Source organism: Alosa pseudoharengus, unplaced genomic scaffold (genome assembly GCF_046254945.1).
Source record: "Alosa pseudoharengus isolate Yale_2024_CS ecotype anadromous, Long Island Sound unplaced genomic scaffold, YU_APseudo_1.1 YU_APseudo_1.1_scf_22, whole genome shotgun sequence".
Taxonomy (NCBI): Eukaryota; Metazoa; Chordata; class Actinopteri; order Clupeiformes; family Clupeidae; genus Alosa; species Alosa pseudoharengus.
This window is the reverse complement of record NW_027468680.1, coordinates 28,735,304-28,745,303: the sequence shown is the minus strand read 5'-3', so window position 1 is coordinate 28,745,303 and position 10,000 is coordinate 28,735,304. Positions and strand designations below refer to the sequence as shown.

At 45.2% G+C, this 10,000-nt stretch overlaps 1 protein-coding gene across 5 annotated transcripts in view; it reads right to left on the bottom strand.

Moving 5' to 3' along the window:
- sobpa (sine oculis binding protein homolog (Drosophila) a) overlaps positions 1-10,000 on the bottom strand; it is a 74,833-nt gene that overhangs the window by 21,604 nt on the left and 43,229 nt on the right. The window lies entirely within an intron of this gene.

Sequence of the window (10,000 nt, the reverse complement as noted above, 5' to 3'; positions counted from 1 at the left end):
ACCAAGGCACCATGGGGAGAACATGAGAGGTGAAGTGACATTTTTAGAGGATTTTGGTGATGTGCTCTCATGCTGTTGCCAGGAGCAACCCCACTGGGCAAACAAGACAAAGCTAAAGTGTAAAGCCACTTTTGTTACAACAAGTCTAAACAAGCTGCATTACTTACAATAACAAGGTAAAAGTGGAAAAAGCGTAACAGATATATTGAAGTGAATGAGATACATACATATTTTCTTTCTGAGAGTGTGTACAATATTTACCTGTGTATGGATGCAATATGATGTGATGTACTTATACCTGTATGTGTCTGTGTGTGTATGATTACTTTTTTGATTAATTCATGTGTGTTTGTGTAAGTTTGCATGTAGGTTTATGTAAGAGTGTGAGTGTATGTGTAAGTTTGCATGTAGGTTTATGTAAGAGTGTGAGTGTATGTGTAAGTTTGCATGTAGGTTTATGTAAGAGTGTGAGTGTATGTGTAAGTTTGCATGTAGGTTTATGTAAGAGTGTGAGTGTATGTGTAAGTTTGCATGTAGGTTTATGTAAGAGTGTGAGTGTATGTGTAAGTTTGCATGTAGGTTTATGTAAGAGTGTGAGTGTATGTGTAAGTTTGCATCTGGCATCTGTCTGCCAGGTGAGCAGATTTGCATATGCATACGAGTAAATGAGTGTGGCAAGTGTGCACATATTTTGTGTGCATATGCATGTGTATGTGTGTGTGTGTGTGTGTGTGTGTGTGTGTTTGATTGAGAGAGAGAGAGAGAGAGAAAGAGAGATGTAATATGTAGCTCAACCCCCCCCCCCTCCCTCCCCCAACTGGTCTTTTTATTTACGTGCTGTCAGCCCCCCGTGCTGCAATCAGGCATTTTACAGCTGAGCAGAATTCAGAGCAGATTTAGGGCTCAGAACTCGCCCAGCCCAGCCTGGTCCACTCACAGACCCACACACCTCACCCTCCCACACCGCCCACTCTCCCACACACCTCACCCTCTCTCACACCGCCCCCTCTCCCACACACACCTCCTTCTCTCCCACACACTTCCTCCTCTCCCACACACACCTCCTGATCTCCCACACACTTCCTCCTCTCCCACACACACCTCGTAATCTCCCACACACTTCCTCCTCTCCCACACACACCTCCTAATCTCCCACACACTTTCTCCTCTCCCACACACACCTCCTAATCTCCCACACACTTCCTCCTCTCCCACACACACCTCCTAATCTCCCACACACTTCCTCCTCTCCCACACACACCTCCTAATCTCCCACAGTACAGAGTTTTTTTACAGAGCTCCGAGGAAGACACGTAGCACTTCTGTAAGATGGTCACCCGGCAGATCAACTGGAGCTGAATGAGTTATCAGACATGTCTGAAATGATACCTGCACTGACAGCAATATGACACCTTTAAATGTCACCTCTTTCCACAGATACTGCTTTGTCTCAGATATCTCCACTGAAATATCAGCATTGTAGAAAAACACGGTTGTCATATATTTCTCTCGTCTATGCCATGTGATCTTGTAGCAACAGCCTCTGTTTTGCATTTTGTGTTTTCAACTCCCTTCCTGTTCTATGGAGGTTCCTGGTGATTCTCCATTCCTCAGCTCCCCATCCTTCCACCCTATGTGGGGCAGGAGGGCTGGATGCCTCCCCACAGTGTGTCAGAAGGCCAGGTAGGCTGTGGGGCGGGGCAGGGGATGGAGCGCTGCTTTGAAATGCTGATTCCCTTACGCCAGCCCCTCTAACAACTCACTGGCACAGCATATGGAGTCTAGCTTCAGCAGCCATCTTTTTTTTTTTTTTGTCTTGCGTTGGCAGGCGAGTTGTGGCTTTCATACATTATTCTGTTTGTGGGGATGCAGGACACATCCGTGTTGGGGAGGAACACGTGTACTGATCCAGTGAGTCCCAGTCCCTCCCCACCCACCCCAGTCTTGAGTCAGGTATGTGTGCAAAGCCCTGTGCACGTGTGTGCACTCCTGATACCCAGACCAGACTCTGGGACCTCTCAGGCTCTTTCTGGGCTTCAGTTGATGTCTGAGGTTTTACAAAGGCTCCTGCTCTGGCATCCGAGGTCAAAAAGAGGGATGGGTAGAGAAGCCTGTGCACTGCTCTTGTTTCCTTCCTCCTTCCTCTCCCTCTGCATCTGTCTGTTCATGCTCTCTCTCTCTCTCTGTCTCTCCTGCCTCTTGTCTTTCAGCATCAGACTCGTTTCTTGTTCTTCTCTCTCTCTCTTTCTCTCTCTCCGCCTCGCTCCTCATCCTCTTCCCAGAAGAGTAAGCAGTGTAAAACTAAACATTTGTCTCATGATTGCAACTCTTCAGTGGCAGGGCAGAATATTGAGTTTGTCACTCCAGCAGGGAGAATGATAATTTGTAATTATCCCTGGCGAAATAAAAACCTGAACATCCCTCAGACTGCACTGGCACCGATGGCTTGTTTCTTTTGGCTCCTCGGTCCCCCTTGCTATCCCGATTTTGGCGGCGCGCCCGCATCTCTCTGTTCACTTGCAATTTACGCACGCAAAAAAAAAAAAAAAAGCCACCACTCCTCCCTTCTGATGTTTCCAAGGCTGGAGACCTGACCTAGAGATTCCCAGGCCCGACCAGCCGACCAGCCGACCCGCCAGCCTCAGACACAGGCCGCAGCTCAGGGTACATATTTACACTAGAGCTGCCGCTACAGAAAAGGATATCTGTCTGTCAGACACCCAAGATGTGCCAGTCATGCTCAGAAGAACCTTAGCACCTCGGTGTGCTACGCATACCTGAGTAATGCCTAATGACTAATGGCAGATGCCTAATAGGGGTGAGTGAGTGCAAGCACACATATGCATATTTGCGTGTGTCCATATATGATTATGTATGTGTGTGTGTGTGTGTGTGTGTGTGTGTGTGTGTGTGTGTGTGTGTGTGTGTGTGTGTGTGTGTGTGTGTGTGTGTGTGTGTGTGTGTGTGTTTGTGTGTGTGTGTGTGTGTGTGTTTGTGTGTTTGTGTGTGTGTGTGTGTGTGTGTATGTGTGTGTGTGTGTAGAGTAGTAACATTCCTTAGACTGGCCCCCTATCTCTGATCTCTCGCTCCGCAGCAAACATCTCCTGACAGAGAGGTTTACCACACCTCCTGAGAGAACGCCTGTCGTAGCAGAGTTCACAAATACACGCACACACACACATACACATACACACACACACATACACATACACACACACACACACACACACACACACACACACACACACACACACACACACTCATAGGCACAGTGACAGTTTACCTACTCTTCCTCTTTTTGACCCTGATTTCACCCCTACTGCACTTCCCTTCAGAAATGGAAAATGCCAGCTCACACATTCAGACATGGAACAGATACCACTTTATCTCAGATATCTCCCCTGACATCTGAAATCTCTGCAGCAAATCTCCGTGTGCCAACTCATACGTTCAGGCTGTTCATTGTGGGAAATCATCCCTGCAGGCTCGATGATGGAGCGCCTTTAGGAGGCCTCCATCTGAAGCCCGGACCTCCATGCCTCCGTCGTGTCGGGACTGCACCCACGCGCTCTGCTCGGCGATCGAGGACAGAGCTCGCTGCGCCTCCCCCGACCACCGGCCTGGAAAGCTGCAAATTCCTGGCGCGCCAAAAAAACACGGGGCATTTAGAGTCAGAGCCATCACTGGGGGGTGGGGCATATGGAAGGGGGCTGAGAGGTTGGGGTGGTGTGTGTGTGTGTGTCTGTGTGTTAGGGGGGGGGGGGGTGATGGTGGTGGAGGACTTGGTGGCAGTGGTGGGAGGGTGGAACTGGAGTCGCCCACTCACAGTTACCACAGGACAGCGGCTCGGGTTTCGCAGACGAGGCAGCTGCAGGTATTTACCGAAACGCGACGCCGCGGCCGCAGCCCACTCCCCCTCGCTAACCCGCGCCCCGTCTCGCCTTTCAGACACGCACGGACACGAGATACTTTTCAGCCGGGCTTGTTGGAAAAACTGGAGGGTTTGTTGTCGCAGCCGACCTTGTGGTGTATATGAGGGGGGATTGAAAAAAAAGGAGAGAAAGCTAGAGAGAGAGAGAGAGGGAGATAGAGGGAGAGAGGGAGAGAGGGCTCAGAAGGGTATCGCTTACACGAGCCTCTCGCATGAATGTGAGGTCCAGGATATGGAGTCGGCGCAGTCTAAGCAAACAGGCCCTTTGTGTGTGCGGGAGCAGCTCTCTGGCGTGTGTTCTGCCTGCAGACAACATGAAAACAGTGCCGTGGAGCCTGTTGTGGGGGCCGAGGCGCTCATGTATCTCCCGGTGAAGCCGCGGTCCCCCTCTTTGTTTCCCAAGACTCGGGTCCGGCTCGCGGCCTTGGGTGCTTTATCAAAGTGAAACCGACACCAGGAATCTTCTGAGCCCCAAACTCAACTCGAGCCCACTCGCAAACCCTGTACCCCTCTACCCTCCACACCCCGCTCCCCAACCTCAGGTGCACTCTGGGATTACCCCACCCAGGGTGCCGTGGGAACGCCAAACAACAACTGGTGACAACAGCACGGTAACTACGGTAACAAAGAGTGGGTGCTGTGACACTGTGAAGGTGCTTGAAAGAGAAAAAGGGAGATGGAAAAGGAAAGAGAGAGAGAGAGAGAGAGAGAGAGAGAGAGAGAGAGAGCGAGAGAGAGTGAAGAGGAAAGATGCAATGACATGCTGGCTATCCTCTTCTGTGCAACACATAAACAAGTTTAAAATTATTGCCCTTGAGTGACTCTGTTTATGTTCCGCCGGCTATCGCCTCTGCAGCCGTGCCTAGTATAGCAGGCTGCTCCGGCAGGCACAAAAGCCAATAAAAATGGACACGCATACCAGTGATGGAGTGAGGTTAGCAGTTTCACTGCCGCATCCATGTTTACTGTTTCACATGATTAGGACGGTGAGGTCAAAATGACAGAAATGAATTGAAGTCAATCCCTGATTGAATTTCACATAACCGATTTGCTCAATTAATTACACACAAATTAAAAATGAACTCTTCCATGCAAGCTATGCAGGCATCAAATTTAGATAACTGTGGGCTGGCTGTTGGGCACAGGGAAAGACTGGCACACCCCCAACCACCACGTCACCACCCACCATCCACACACACACACAGATCCCCAGTTTGTCGATTCAAGCAAACAAACTCAGTCTAACAATGAGCACAGTCCCTCTGACTTGACATGACTATTATTCACCTGGGAGAGAGAGAGAAGAGAGAGAGAGACAGTGCATGAATGAAATGGGACAAAAGAGAGGGAACAAGATGAGAGAGAGAGAAAAAAAGACTAGAAAGAGAGTGAGAGGGAGAAAGAGAGAATAGAAGAGAATAGAAGTGCAAAACAAATACACACATATATGGAGCAAGAGGGAACAAGAGAAAGGGAGAGAGAGAGGGAGAGAGAGAAGATAATTTTTTCAGTGGCCAGTCAAGGCAGCCAAAGCCAACTGGGGGTCTGCTCCTAAACACAGCACCATGCTACACCACGTTTCACAGGGCAAACATTCAGAGGGCCCCGGACGGCGCTAAATCTGCTTTTACAGCTCCGTCGATATGTTTATGTTTGAAGGGGAATATTGCTGACCGCACAACGTGATTTTGCCTGCAGTGCAGCTTTCATTGACGTGTTATGCCCCTTAGCATCGATCGCTTCCCTCCATTCAGACTCCACAGCTCTTGCCTGTTCATTTCATCTGTTCCCAGGAAAGAGGGAAGCAGACAGACTGGTGGGATTTACTTTAATGGATGAATTGGAAAGATCCTCACCATTTGTTCACTACAATAAATATCATGGTTAAACAATTTCATGGAAGTCTGGCAGGGAATTCCATTTTTAAAAAGAATATTTTCAGAAGGGGTACAAATTCATAGCCTTCTAAGTCACGAAAGACGTTCGGCAAAGTACAATTTGATGGGAAACACAGGGTGGATATCCTGTGACAGAGGATTGTTTTTGGAAACCCCAACTGAAGTTCTCACTTTTCAGAAAATGACAGCTTGTCAAAGTCAGATTCCTGATGTGCTCCCGAGAAACTGTGGAACACTCAGGGACTCTCTTGAGGAAAGTGGAAAGGTCAGACTTTTATAGGCTTTTAACGGTGGCTGGGTATGTTTTGTGGTTTGTGTCTGTGTGTGTGCATGTGTGTGTGTGTGTATGTGTGTGTGTGTGTGTGTGTGTGTGTGTGTGTGTGTGTGTGTGTGGGTGTGTGTGTGTCTGCACGCCTGCATGCATAAGCAGACCTTTTTTCGCAGCACAGAAGCAGGTGGGAAACAGAAAACACCTGCCGGACAGAAATGCTCAAGAAACGCTTAGCTCTCACTTCTGGTTTGAGTGCTGCCAGCCTAATTACCACTCAGTCCACTCCACTTAATTTGACACCAGTGACACTGTACTGAGATCAGGGGATAGCTCATCTCTGTCCAGTGCAAAGGGAGGCTCCATTCACTTAGAACACAGAACATAACTAGGGCAACTACAGTATTATAGAGTGTCTCTATTTATTCATTCATTAATACAGTGTCAACAAAATCCCTGAGTCAGGCAATATAGCAATACAGGCCCAGGTGCCTAGTGGAGGAATCACCAGGGAAGGGCTGAGCCGAAGAGAGCACCTGTGGCCCAACACTGGTGTTCCATTTGCATCCAAACCATTATAGTCTAGGCAATCTGTGAGAAACACAATCACCCAACCCAAAACTAATTGCAACAGAAATTAAATGAATGGGAAATGAACCTTCCCATATCACATACTAAAAGTCCATGAAAATCTAAGTGGTGGAACATGTCAAAATTGGAATGATCTGTGCATGGGTCAATGGCCAAAAGCTGCACCTTTGGCAGTTTTACTGAACTTTCATAGTACAGGGGATATGTGAAAATTAGGTCAAATTCTTCCATAAAGGCATGAAACTTTAGTGAATAGTTTGGAGCCCTGAACATTTTCAGATATTAAACCATTATCAAAAAACCCTAATGGTCGCTGTGGCAACAATTAAATGTTTCGCTATGACTGAATTAAACCTATATTTTGCATCATATCTCCTGAACCAAACATGGTATCTCAGAATAAGTGATGTCTACTCCCAGGGATAGGCATTTATGATACAAGTATTACATATTTTCTATGTATTTTCTAATTTGTATTTGATTGGGTTGAAGAAAATGGCTTCATATTTTGTATCAAAATACTTAGGTGTGTATTTTTGTAGCTTAAAAATATTGACAAATATTTTTGGTAAAAAACAATACTTTTGGTGATGTGATGAAATCATAAAAGAAGAATGAATGTAGCCTCTGACTGGTGCTGACAGTAATTTGCCCACACTTGTGATCAGAATATTAAGATTCAGGAAGATGATCCAGTGCAAGATGAGTAACCTAATACCCCCCCCCCCCCCCCCCACCTGCTGGCTGCTCTAGCTTGGCAGGGATGGACAAAAATACATCAAAATGTATTTTAAAATAGAAAATCAAATACCCTAATTTTAAGTCAAAATAATATTTTTGTATTTTGAAAGTACTAAAAATACTCTTTAAATGGAGTATGATAACACTTTGCAAACATTCCATATCTGTCTATTTAATCTATTCCTTCATCAGTACGCTGACTCTGTTGATTATGTGGACAGTGTTTGATAGCAACAGATTTTCTCTGCCTACGAGACATGCCATAAACTGCAAACAGTCAACAGATCAACTATGCAGACCTGCCTGTTACATCTCATCGCCTAAATATCAGAGATGCACTCAAAAAGTCACAACTGAATTTGTCAAGCGGCACAAAGTGGAGACAAGTCTCTGACATTGTCAATGCATGCCCATATTGAGCAGTGTTGCAGGGAAACCCAACCACATAACCAGTTCCATGTGTTCAGTTTGGATGACTAAAGTTCTCAAGAAACTTGAGGTTGGCATGAGAGGTGGTGTATTGTGTGTGTGAGCACAACCTACAAGTTACTCATCTTGCACTGGATTGTCTTCCTGAATCTCAATATTATGATCACAACAAGTCTGGGCAAAAGTCAGAGACTACTGTATATTGATTGTTTTGCACTTTTATGATGTCATCATCACATCACCAAAAGTAGGCTATTGGTTTTACCAAAAATATTTGGCAGTATTTTTAAACTACAAAATTATGGCTGTTGGCTGCAGCAACTCGAGCTAGGTAGTACTGATTTTTTTGTGTTTGTCAATTTTGATCCAATTTGAGCGCTTTGCTATGTTGCCCACCCAAAATTTCTACATTGGTACAACATTGGCAAGTGTGCAGTGACAAGAAGAGATCATCACCTGGTGATAAACAGGGACCGGTGGTTTGCTACATGTCATGACAGTTGCACAAGCATTCGGACAAGCACATTCAGGACTGAGGGTCAATGAACAATGATAGCTCGCTGGCTCAAAGTAAAGAAAGCACAATAAGTCACAACTGAACTTGTCAAGTGGTACAAACTAACCACAAAACCTACTGAGAGCCACATGTGGGCTTAAAGCAACCCAATGCAGTTCAATTACCTTAAAATAATGGCTTCAAACTCATGGTACACTGACATATTGGGGGGGGGGGGGGTATTATGTTACTCATCTTGCACTGAATCATCTTCCTGAATCTCAATAATCTGATCACAAGTCTGGGCAAATTAGTCAGCACCAGTCAGAGGCTACATTCATTCATTGTTTTTCACTTTTATGATGTCATCACATCACCAAAAGTATCGGTTTTACCAAAAATATTTGGCAATATTTTTAAACTACAAAAATAAAGTATTTTGATACAAAATAAGAACCATTTTCTTCAACCCAATTAAATACAAATGACAAAATACTATTTTGTGTGACATATGTAATGTATGTATCATAAACGCCCATAGGACATCACTTAGACATCGCTTACTGTATTCTGAGATACCATGTTTGGTTCAGGAGATATGATGCAAAATATAGGTTTAATTCAGTTATATAGCCTTTATGGAAGAATTTGACCTAATTTTCACATATCCCCTGTACTATGAAAGTTCAGTAAAACTGCCAAAGGTGCAGCTTTTGGCCATTGACCCATGCACAGATCATTCCAATTTTGACATGTTCCACCACTTGGATGTTCATGGACTTTTGGTATGTGATATGGGAAGGTTTTGTGAACTAAATACAACAAAAATCGTTTCTGTTGCAATTCGTTTTGGGTTGGGTGATTGTTTCTCACAGATCGCCTAGACTATGAGGGAAGGGCTGAGCCGAAAATAGCACCTGTGGCCCAACACTGGTCTTACATTTGCATCCAAACCATTATGAATGATATCCTGTATTACTCAAATTAATAATGAACAATTCTTAATTTCTAAAAACACTTTTTTGAAAGATGCATATCTGTTGATATTCATTGTCAGACTGGCCAAAATGGGGCCAGGTCCACATGTGACATAGCGTCCAGAATCACACTTGTGAGTTTGTGTCCGGAGTGTGGTGAATCACATAAACATGAGTGTCTAGGACTGCAACTACTGATAGAATGGACATAATCTCCTCAAAAGGCTACAACATAAAAAATAAAGAGTGGCAGACCACAAGCAACACACTTGTCATGCAATGCTAATTACACAGGACAGTGGAAAATAATACAGAGAATCTACCTAGACGATTCTACTTAATCAGTCACAGGAATATATCTGTGCATATATGTGTGCGTTTCGGTGTGTGTGTCTGTGAGAGTAAGCATATACACATGCATGTGTGCACACAACAAAGTATTTGCATGTACAGTGTGTGTGTGTGTGTGTGTGTGTGTGTGTGGATGTGTGTGTGTGTGTGTGTGGGTGTGTGTGTGTTTGTGTGTGTGCCTGTGTAAATATACAGTATGCCTGTGCATTTGTACACGAGTAAGTGTGTGTGTGTGAGTGAATAAGCACATGTGTGAACATATGAATGTATGTGTGTGGGAAATTCAGCCGTTGTTGGCAGACGATGCTATGAGGCCCT